We start from the raw sequence: 12,434 nt of genomic DNA, 5'->3' as shown, positions 1-12,434 counted from the left end.
TCGAATTGAATCAAAAAAAATTTCCCTGAATCGGGCAGCACTAATCTGCACCCCATTTGCCCTCTTCATGCACCCCTTGGGGATATAAGCACGAAGCACCACTGGTTAAAAACCCCTGCCATACACAGTGCCAGATATTCTCAAATCCTTTTGCTGAAAGTAAACTTGCTTTAACAAGGGACATACAGAAAGCTTATTTATTTATTTAAAATAGATATACACCATCTTCCTGACCCCTAAGCGTCTTCCAAAATGGTTTACAACCATCAATTGAACACTCAGCGGTAACCAAGTTTCAAGTTTCTTTATACTTTGATATACCGTTTATCAAACAGGTACCTAAACAGTTTACAATAGAAAGAGTTTAAAAAATAAATTAAAAATAAAACATAACTAAAATTAGAAATAAAAGGGAGAAAATAAATAAAAGGGGGCAAAGACAGACTGACACACTGGAAATGAGGCGGGAAAAGAAATTAGGTAAGTTAATAAATACATTGAGATTGAAAATAAAAAATAAAAGAGAGGAGGGAGGAGAAGATACATTATGGTAGTGTTCGCTTCAAAAGAAGTGTTTTTTTCCAAAGTCCATCAAAGAACTACATTAATGTTATTTGTAAGAAATGAGTTCAGAGATTGTAGGCAATTTTTCTAAGAATTTTCTAGGCGAAGATCCAATGAGAGGGCATTCCACAGAGAGGGGGCAGTAACCGAGAAAATGGATTTGCGAGTTGTATCATAAAATAGTTCATGTATTGAGGGGATGGTGAGCAAGTTTTGATTATTGGAACGAAGTGTCCTGGAGGGAGTATATGGGATCAGGAGTTTGTCTATGAAAGCTGGTGAGTTCAAGTGCTTGGTTTTGAATGTTAGCAGAAGTATTTTGTAGGATAGGCAATGGGTAATGGGTAGCCAGTGTGCTTTACGGAGAAGGGGAGTGACATGGTCAAATTTCTTTGATCAGTAAATTAATTTAACTGCAGTATTTTGCAGAAGTTGCAAACGGCGGATCTCGATATAGGGCGTTACAGCAATCGATATGTGAAATACAAGAAGTCTAGAAGTGAAAAGATGGAGTGAATGAGCCTTAATTTATAGAGCTAGTCTATGTGCAACATTTCTTCTAGGCCTGGGGTATACCTGAACACCAATTTGAAGAGCCACGTCGAAATTGGAGCCCTGCCGCCACAGCATGTTCCCTCTGCTGCAGTCCTGCCCCTCCTCTGACGTATGGGACCACGGCAGAAGGCAGAGGGAACGTGGTGCGGCAGCAAGGCTATGATTTTGACGCGGCTCTTCACATTGGCATTCAGGTATAGCTAATGATTTAAGACTGGGATAAAGGCTACAATGCATTTTTTAAAACTCAAATTATTTATATCTACAGAAAGTGCAGTAATTTTTGGGTGAGTACATAGGCTGCTGGTGTCTGTGATTAAACTTACAATCTCATTGCCAACCTCTTCCCTATCACATAGAACCATACAGAAACCAAGTAAATGATGGTAGATAAAGACCCCTACAGTTCCTCTAGTCCAGTGGTCTTTGCTAATTTTTAAACAAGGGCCATGAAGGAGAGGCGTGGGTTTGGAGATGTTGTAACCCTATACTACTACGACTAACGGGTCCTTTTATTAAGGTGCGCATTTAACGTGCGCTAAATCGGTTAGCATACCTTAATAAAAGGACCCCTAAGTATCTTAATAAAAAATTTGACCCACGATTTAGCCTATGTTTGAGATTTCAGCCCCTTATGTGATTGAGTTTGACACCCCTGAATTAGAGGGAACACTGGTAGGGACAGTTAGCCCTTTTGTCAGCTGAGAGCGGAGATAAGCAGCAAGAATCTTAAAACCTACAAGTTCTGAGTTAAATACAAATCAGACTTAAGAACATCTTTAATAACGTAACTCGTTCTTAACACGAGGACTGCCTGTATTCATGTAAACTGTTGCTAAAGGCTGGAAACCACTGTCTGGTCAGCATCTATCCAAGAACAAATAAAACATAGCATAACATCAAATTTACATGCTTCTGTTGGCATCCTTCCTTCCTTTGGTGTTAGTGAATTGTCTTTATAACAAAAGAAACAAAACATAGAACATGTCCTCATTGCCCCTCCCTTGGTTGCTAGGGGAAAAGCTTTTGGTTTAAAGGTGGAGCGTGGAGCCTCCAAGGCTAAGATGAAATCTTATTGGCTGTTAGGACATTGGCAGAGGGGGGCTGGGTATCCCAGATATTAAACTTTACAATATGGCCTGTCAGCTACATCATTTAGGGATTGGTTGCATGATACGGATGATTTTTCTCCCTTACAGATGGAGCGTTCGTTGGGCTATCCATTTCATTGGTCTTACATTCTACAGGTTAATTATCAGGCTTTGCCTCTTTTGCTTCATTCCTCTTATTTGAGCTTTGAGATGGTTGTGGAAAGATTTGGCTGTCTGGGGGAAGTATAATCCTAGTAGTAGCTGTTTCTTACCACTGAGGGGGAATGTTGCATTTTTCCCTGGTATGGAGAATCCTCGTTTTGGTAACTGGGAGGCACGGGGTCTGTACCAATTAAAGCATGTGGTAACTCTGGAGAACCAGTTGAAGAGTTTGGAGATGCTTTTTGGCCCAGAGGTTTCCTTTGCGGATAGATTTGCATATATGCAGTTACAGCATTATGTTCGGACCTTACCAGTGGAATCTTTGCAATTGGAGAGAGCTATCAAAATAGAGGTTTTATTTGAGACACCAATGTAAGATTTGCCTACCATTTCATTGTTTCATAAAAAGTTAGTGGGGCACAAAGTTAACCTTGACATCATCGGCATCACGGAAACATGGTGGAATGAGGAAAACATCTGGGACACTGTGCTACCGGGATACAAGCTATACCGCAGCGACAGAGTAGGTCAAAAAGGTGGGGGTATTGCCCTATACATCAAAGAGGGAATTGAGTCTACTGAAGAGAACACGCCAGAAATGAAAAATAAGGTAGAATCTCTATGGGCCAAAATTCCGGAAATAAATAGATTGGCATCTACTACCGACCCCCAGGGCAGTCCTAAGAAACTGATGGAGAAATGACGGATGAGATTAAACGCAACTGCAAAGGAGGCAACTCAGTTATCATGGGCGACTTCAATTATCTGGGGATAGACTGGAACCTAGGTACCTCCGGCTGCAGTAGGGAGACCAAATTTCTGGATGCTGTAGGCCAGTGTTCTTCAACCACCGGTCCATGGACCAGTGCCGGTCCACAGAAATTTCCTGCTGGTCCACAGGGCCAGCATGTGCATCAGGCCCAAAACAATGTTCTTCAACCGCCGGTCCACGGTGCGATCAATGCGATGTTATCTTCGAGCCAGCTCCCTCTTCCTAACTGATTCAGTGCACAAAGCCATGGGCAGTGGCTCCTACAGGCATACTGCGCCTGAACCGGAAGCCTTCTCTCTGACTTTGCAACGTCAGAGGGAATGCTTCCAGATGAGGCACGGGACGTGCAAGGTGCAATTAGTACTATTATGGGGGCGGGGTCTGGGGTGGAGATTGAATAGAGATGGGCGGGGTCTGGCCCACGACTTAGCCCAGTGTTCAACCGCCGGTCCACGGACCGATGCCGGTCCACAGAATAATTATTTTATTTCTGCCGGTCCATAGGTGTAAAAAGGTTGAAAAACACTGCTGTAGGCGATTGCTTCCTGGAACAACTCGTCAAGGGAAATACGAGAGGAAATGCAATTGTGGACTTAATTTTAAATGGACTACGAGGACCGGTGCAAGGCGTAGAAGTAGGAGGTATGCTGGGAAGCAGTGATCACAATATGATCCGCTTCAACCTGGACATAGGGGCAAAACATCGATTCAGAACGACACCCATGGCACTGAACTTCCAAAAAGGAAATTACAAAGCGATGAGACTCATGGTGGGGAAGAAGATTAAGAAGAGGATAAGTACTGTAAAATCGCTAGCGCAAGCATGGTCCCTTTTTAAGGACATAGTCACCAAGGTGCAAAATCTATATATACCATGTATCAACAAGGGATCCAAGAGGAAAAAGAACAAGGAACCGGCGTGGCTCACTGTAGCAGTGAAGGAAGCGATCAGAGATAAGAAGACTTTGTTTAAGGAATGGAAAAGGTCAAAAACGGACAAAAACTGGAAAAAGCACAAACAACATAAAAGCAGATGCCATAAGGCGGTAAGAGGGGCCAAAAGAGACTACAAGGAAAAAATAGCCAATGAGGCACAAAACTTCAAGCTTTTTTTTGGATATATTAAGGGGAAACGACCTGCGAAGAAAGTGGTGGGACCATTGGATGACCATGGAATAAAGGAAGTGCTAAAGGAGGACAAAGCCATCGCCGACAAACTAAACACATTTTTTGCGTCTGTATTTACTGAAGAGGATATAGGCAACATACCGCAAGCCGACAGGCTATACGCAAGAAATGAAGACGGGAAACTAACAGGGTTGACGGTCAGTCTATTAGAGGTATACAGGCAGATTGATAGACTTAAAAACGATAAATCCCCAGGACTGGATGGCATCCATCCGAGGGTAATCAAGGAACTGAAAGGGGTTATAGCTGAACTGCTCCAACTAATAGCCAATCTGTCGATCAAATCTGGAAGGATTCCGGAAGACTAGAAAGTGGCGAATTTTACGCTGAACTTCAAGAAAGGTTCGAGGGGAGAAGCGGGAAACTACAGACCGGTGAGTCTGACTTCGGCACCGGGAAAGATGGTAGAGGCACTGATAAAGGATTGCATCATTGATCACCTAGACCAGAGATAGGCAATTCCAGTCCACGAGAGCCGGAGCCAGGTCAGGTTTTCAGGATATCCACAATAAATATGTATGAGATAGATTTGCATCTCAAGGAGGCAGTGCATGCAGATCCATCTCATACATATTCATTGTGAATATCTTGAAAACCTGACCTGGCTCCAGCTTTCAAGAACCAGAATTGCCTACCTCTGACCTAGACGGACACAATCTGATGAGAACCAGCCAGCACGGCTTCAGCAAAGGAAGATCTTGCTTGACGAACTTGCTACACTTCTTTGAGGGAGTAAACAGGCAGATAGACAAGGGTGACCCGGTCGACATTGTATATCTGGATTTTCAGAAGGCTTTTGACAAGGTTCCGCATGAATGACTACTTCGAAAAATTGTGAGCCATGGAATCGAGGGTGAAACACTCACATGGATTAAAAACTGGTTGGCGGATAAGAAACAGAGTGGGGATAAATGGACAATACTAGGACTGGAAAAGCATCACAAGTGGAGTGCCTCAGGGTTCGGTGCTTGGACCCGTGCTCTTCAACATATTTATAAACGACCTAGAAATTGGTACGACGAGCGAGGTAATTAAATTTGCAGACGATACATTCAGAGTAGTGAGGATGCAAAAAGATTGTGAAGACCTGCAATGAGACATAAACACGCTCGAGAAATGGGCTGCGACATGGCAAATGAGGTTTAACGTGGATAAGTGTAAGATGATGCATGTCGGTAAGAAAAATCTTATACACGAATGCAGGATGTCTGGTGCAGTACTTGGAGAGACCCCCCAGGAAAGAGACTTGGGAGTACTGGTCTATAAGTCAATGAAGCTGTCTGCGCAATGTGTGGCAGCAGAGAAAAGGGTGAACAGAATGCTAGGAATGATTAAGAAGGGGATCACAAACAGATCGGAAAAGGTTATCATGCCGCTGTACCGGGCCATGGTACATCCCCATCTGGAAATCTGCATCCAGCACTGGTCGCCATACATGAAGAAGGACACGGTACTACTCAGGGTCCAGAGAAGAGCAATTAAAATAGTTAAGGGACTGGAGGAGTTGCTATACAGTGAGAGATTAGAGAAACTGGGCCTCTTCTCCTTTGAAAAGAGGAGACTGAGAGGGGACATGATTGAAACATTCAAGATAATGAAGGGAATAGACTTAGTAGATAAAGACAGGTTGTTCACCCTCTCCAAGAGAGAACGAGAGGGCACTCTCTAAAGTTAAAAGGGAATAGATTCCATACAATCATAAGGAAGTTCTTCTTCACCCAGAGAGTGGTAGAAAACTGGAACGCTCTTCCGGAGGCTGTTATAGGGGAAAACACCCTCCAGGGATTCAAGACAAAGTTAGACAAGTTTCTGCTGAACCAGAACATACGCAGATAAGGCTAGACTTAGGGCACTGGTCTTTGACCTAAGGGCCGCCATGTGAGCGGACTGCTGGGGATGATGGACCACTGGTCTGACCCAGCAGTGGCAATTCTTATGTTCTTATGTTTACCTCATCGTAGTCTTTTAGAGTTAGCTCTTAAATGGACAGTGGATTTGAATTTTCATCTTGAACTGATGGCATTGTTAAAATTTTGGGGTTCTATTCCTCACTGGATATACTCTGCAGAGTTACGGGAATATCAGTACCGCCTGGTTTATAGGGCTTATATTTTGCAGTGCAGATTGCTCTATATGGGAGGTGTAGACTCGGCAGTGTGCTTGAAGTGTGAATGAACTTTTGTTCATGCCTTTTGGGAGCGAACGCAGGTTCAGTTCTTCTGGCGGTTAATTATTACATATTTAGGGTGGGTTTTGGGTCACACTCTTGGTCTGAATCCTGCAGGGCTCCTGTTGGGCCAACTGCATACTTTGTGAGTTAGAGGGAAGGGGCCAAGAGTGTGGGTGCGAAAGGCTTGTGTGGTGAGGTTGAAAATTATTCTTTCCTATTGGACGCAGAGCACTACTCCTTTCTGGCATTGGCGCAATAAGATCCATACTCTTTTGTTGATGGAGCTCAAAGCAGTGTAGCTTACCTTTAAAGGGCAACAGTGCTTCTATGCAATATGGGGGGGGAAGGCTATATTCACTCTTTGAACCGTAGGGTTTGCAGTCATGTTCTGAATCAGTTGGCATTATCCTGACCTGTATATTAGTGTTTTCGGGAGGGGGGAGGAGGGAACTGTCTTGTGCACACTGGCATGTTTACTCATTTCTCTTCGGGGAGAAGGGGGGTAGGGGAGCTTTATGGTGGGGGTTGGGTAGGACCTCTGGGTGCCCTTGGTGAGCAGGAGTCAAAAGAGTACTGTTTCCTGCATTAGTTGGAATTCTTGTTTTAGCTTGGGACCCTGGGGATCTTTGTTGCTTGCTTAGGTACAGTGGAGGGTGGGGGGATTTGGTTTATATTTCTTAAGTTTCAAAATGGATGTTTTATGAAAATGTTTTGTTGTGTCCTGTTCAATTGTCAATAAAAATTGTTGAAACATAAAGGTGGATCTTGGGTGGAAAGGATCAGAAACCCTAACCTAGTAGGGTCATTCTCCTAACCTTCAGGCAAGGAGAGGATACACTTTATATAAACCATCTTGAATAATAGAAGAACCCTGTCCATAGAGATAATGAAAGTTGTTAAGTATGAACTTGAAAAGGTTCTAGTGATAAGTTAGAGAATGGCAGGAAGAAGGTTAAGAAAAGAGAGGAAAGCAGATGGCCTGGGACAATGACATAAAAATGGTTAAGATCTGGAAATGCAGAAAAAGGCAAGAGGAAAATCAGGCTAACTGATGTTGCATAGTAGATAATCTTTCTACCAAAGATGGCACTTCATGATAACCACATATACCGGTAGGTGTTTAATTCATCTGCTTTTCAAAGCCTCTGAGTATGGGCCAGTCTAGGGTTACCATATGGCTCCAGAAAAAGGAGCAGAGTAGGCCAGGCTTTCAAACAAACCACACTTTAATGGCAATCAATGGTGTAAACAAAACAAGACATCTAGCGCATCATCTGATTAGACTCAACGCAGGCCATGTTTCAGCTAAAAAGTATGCCTCAAGAGTCCTAAAGCATATACTATAATATTAAAAAACATGTATAGATAAAAATTAAAAAACATAACTAATTTGGATGTAAATTAATCATACAATAAACAACATGAAAAAACCTCATACTTTCCAATGACAAACCAGGTTATAAAAAAATACTCGTGAATGGAGTTGACTTTCTACGTTGTTTGATCCAGAAAAAGGAGGACAGATTGAGACATCCAGGTTTTACTTCCTGGAAGTAAAATCCAGATGTGTCAATCTGTCCTTTTTCTGGAGTCACAACAAAAGAAGCAGATCCAAATTTCCACAGCAGAAAAAGGACAATCCAAACAAACGAGACTATGGAAATCCAATGTTCTTGTTGCTGCTTTTATTCATTAAATCCTTTAAATTACAAAATCCACATTTGTCATAGAGGGACCCAACACGGGCCATGTTTCAGCAAAACATGCCTTCCTCAGGGATCTGAGATATTAATTACGTAATCTTTACAAATGTGGAATAACATGAAAAGCTTGACCAGCCCAAAAGTAGTGTGTTTCCAGTGTTCAGATTTCATGCCACCTTGGCAGTTTACTTTTTGGCTGGTAAAGCTTTTCATGTTACTCCATATTGTAAAGGTTATGTAATTAATATCTCAGATCCCTGAGGAAGGCGTGTTTGCCGAAACACGGCCCATGTTGGGTCCATATTTGACAAATGTGGATTTTGTAATTTAAAGGATTTACTGAATCCCCTCCCCTACCTTTGTGAGAAGTTGAGAGCAGGAGGCCCACCAGTCCAAAATAGCGGGCCTTTTTAACATTTTTATAAGCGATATTGCTGAAGGCTGTCAGATAAGATTTGTATCTTTACAGATGATACCAAAATCTACAATAGAATAGGCACCCTGGATGGTGTGAATAACATGAAGAAAGACCTAGTGAAGCTTGAAGAATGGTCTGAAATTTGGAAGCTAAAATTTATGTTCAAATGTTTTTTATTGTTTCAACAGAAAACACTCAACACAATCAGCAGTATAGTTCAGTAAACAATGATGCAACTATCCCCCCCTCCCATCCCTCCCCATCCCCGGAGTCCAGTGCCAGATCAAAAAAAACCTGAGAGTCCGAGTCAGACTTAAATATTCAAAAGTCTACTACGTGCATGTGGGGTGAGATCCTGCCAGAAACATTCCCAGGTCTGACGAAATTTACGACCCGGACCACGATCCAAGTCTCCTACTATTCTCCGCTCTAGCGTTGCGTGGATTATCATCAAGGATCTCCATTGGGCATAAGTCGGGGGGAGTACTAGACAGCCAGTTGGTGAGAATGTCGGATCTGGTAATAGGCAAACAAGTCATTAGGCTGTAAATCAAAAGTCCGACGTAATTCCGCAAAAGTTGCTATTCTCCCCTCCTCCAAAAACAGGTGGAAAAGATATTGAAGTCCCTGCATACTCCACCTCTGAAAGGAGGTATTTTGTAATCCAGGCTGAAAGGCTCCATTGCCCTGAGTGGGTAAGTACAAGGAGACCCCAGAAGACAGCTTAGCAGTTTTACACACCCATTTCCAGGTTTGCTGTGCGGGCGTAAATATCGGATAGTATGACACCAAAGGATGTATCTTCGGGTCCGCCACATGCAAAAAATAACTTACATGGTATGGAGCCAACAAAGATAACTCCAGTGACGTAGCAGAAAAATCAGATGTCCCCCTGAACCAGTCATTAATGTGTCTCATCTGACAGGCCATAGCATACCATCGTACATTTAACAATCCATATCCCCCCCCTGTCCCTGGGCAAACACATCCTAAGAAATTGCATGCGGGGTCGTTTGCCCCCCCATAGAAAACTTTGGAGACCCTTGATTAGACGTGCATTGTGAGTATAAGATAAGAGCAGCGGTAGGACCTGAAAACGATACAGCCATCTGGGAAAGAGCACCATATTAAAGAGGGCCACCCGGCCCACTACGGAAAGGGGGAAGGTGGACCAGTTTTGTAAGTGGTGCAGAGTGTCATGTAGCAGCGGGGAGATATTACTATCATAAAGAGTCTTAAGGTCTTAAGGTCTCGAGGAATCCAAACTCCCAGGTAACGAATTGAGGTTGCCGCCCAAGTAAAAGGAAAGTGACCACTCCAAGTCTGTTGTAGTGTCACCGGGCTAGCTAAAGCAACAGATTTCTGATAGTTCAAAGTAAAGCCTGAATAAAATCTAAATTCATTTAGCGCCTGCAGTAGATGTTCAATAGAGTGAGCAGGGTTGGTGAGCATAAATAATAGATCATCCGCAAAAGCTAACACCTTTAGCGAATGAGCTCCAAAATCCACTCCCACAATATCAGGGTCTAGGGACACTGTACGCAGAAAGGGTTCCAAGTATAACAAGAATAAGAGAGGGGACAAGGGATATCCCTGTCGGGTACCACGTTTAATGAAAATTGGATCCGTAATAATGTCATTAACCAGGATTCTCGCCTGTGGTGTCGAATATAACGTGCGTAACGCTGTGGCGAACCAACCCGATATTCCCATGAAGTTCAGCACCTCAAATAGATATGTCCAATTAACTTGGTCAAAAGCTTGCGCCGCGTCCAAACTTAGGAGCAGCATCGGGGTATGATGATGTTGAGTGTGCGCTAAGGATAATAATGCCTTGCGAACATTATGCACCGCCTGCCTTCCCTTTATAAAGCCCACCTGTGTCGGGGCAATGATATTCAGGAGCAGAGTTGCTAATCTATCAGCCAATATTTTAGAAAGAATTTTAATATCCACATTTAAAAGAGAGATTGGACGATAGGACTCGGGAGCAGTGCTTTCTTTTCCAGGTTTCAATATCAAAGTAATTAAAGCCTCGTTCGCTTCTATGGGAAAGTGTTCATCTTGTATTGCTTGAGAGTAATAGTCCCGTAAGACGGGGCCAAGCTGTACCGCTAAAAGCTTATAAAACTCAGCCGTAAAGCCATCCGGCCCTGGGGCAGAGAAATTTATTTGTTGCTGGATTGCTTTTTGTAATTCCTTTGGGGTGATGACTGCATTAAGAAACTCTACATCCGGTTCAGAGAGCGGCAATAGACCAGACTCTGTTAGGTAGTCCCTAATAAGGGGTTCATCTCCCGAGTCCTGGCGACCATAAATCTTCTGAAAGTGAGATTGAAAAATCTGTGCTATTTGTGCAGTAGAATGCTGCTGACGTCCCAAATTATCCCTCAAACCCATGACATAACGATGACCCCTAGCCTGTGTTGTCAACCGTGCTAATAACTGCCCAGCGCGGTTGCCATAGCGATGATAGCGGTATTTTTTATATAACAACATTTTGACCGTGCGCTCGTGTATATAAGAATTAAGGGTCGTCTCCACTGATATCAAGTGTTCCCTGGAAGTTCGGGTCGGGTGTTGTGTATAGTGACGTTTGGCAGTTGCTAATTCCTTTTCCAGCCGGAGAATGCCCCGTGACAGACGGCGATTGCGCGCTATAACATAAGCTATACAATCTCCTCTGAGTACTACCTTAGCTGTGCTCCAAAACAACGTCGGGTTCATACAATGCTGACCATTGAAGTCCAGGAAGTCTTCCCACTTAGATGTTAAATAAGTTCTGAAATGGTCATCAGAGAATAGGTAACTAGGGAAGCGCCAGCGTACAGGGCCCCGTATGCCAAATCCTACATTCACATCAATCCAAATCATCGCATGGTCAGAAATTACCGCCGGTCCTATGACCGCTGCATCTACATTCAGGAATGCCCTACTCGTGGTAAGAATGTAATCTATTCTAGATTGTGTGTTGTGGGCTCTGGAGCGATGTGTATAATCTCGTTCTGTGGTATGTAATAGTCTCCAGGGATCGACTAAATCTAGAATCGCACAAAGATAGGGTAGGCCTCTATTTTGGGACTGACTGGAATTGCTTCCTGGCAGAGAGCGATCACAACTCGGGTCCATGACTTGATTAAAATCTCCCGCCACGAAGACTGGATCTGTGACTCGCTCCAGAAGCAATTTTGTAATGCCCTCAAAGAAAGAATGATCATAAATATTAGGTGCATAGACATTCATAAGGTAAAAGGAATATGTTCCTATTGTCACCTGTATCAGAATATATCTGCCCTGAGGGTCAATGTCAACCACTTGTACTGTGTGTGGTAAGGTCTTACGGATTAAGATCGCTACCCCCGCTCGCTTTTGTGTGGAGGAGGCTGCATAAACTGCAGCTACCCATGACCTCCTCAATTTCTGATGTTCTGTATCCATCAGGCGGGTTTCCTGCAGACAGGCTATATCAACATTTTGACGCTTCAGCTGTGTTAAAATTTTTGTTCTCTTAATGGGGGAAGTGATGCCAGACACGTTCCATGATACTATCTTCAGATTATTAGCTATAGTGTATGAGAGGAGAAAATAAATGCAGAAAATGTACCATGTATAACAATAAACCGCCCCAGGTGCCCAGCCCCACCCAGGGCAGACATGTGGCACTCAGGACCTGCCCGAGTGCCCGCAATGCAATAAACAGAACGGCTGGCAGGAATCTCATCGCAACAGCCAGATCCGCTCTCTCTAACATCCTAAACATACTCACATACATCCACAATAGCAAAGGACTCCACCCCATCCAACCCCAGCC

This window comes from Geotrypetes seraphini, chromosome 7 (assembly GCF_902459505.1).
Source record: "Geotrypetes seraphini chromosome 7, aGeoSer1.1, whole genome shotgun sequence".
Classification (NCBI taxonomy): Eukaryota; Metazoa; Chordata; class Amphibia; order Gymnophiona; family Dermophiidae; genus Geotrypetes; species Geotrypetes seraphini.
Note: the sequence above shows the minus strand (reverse complement) of the source record.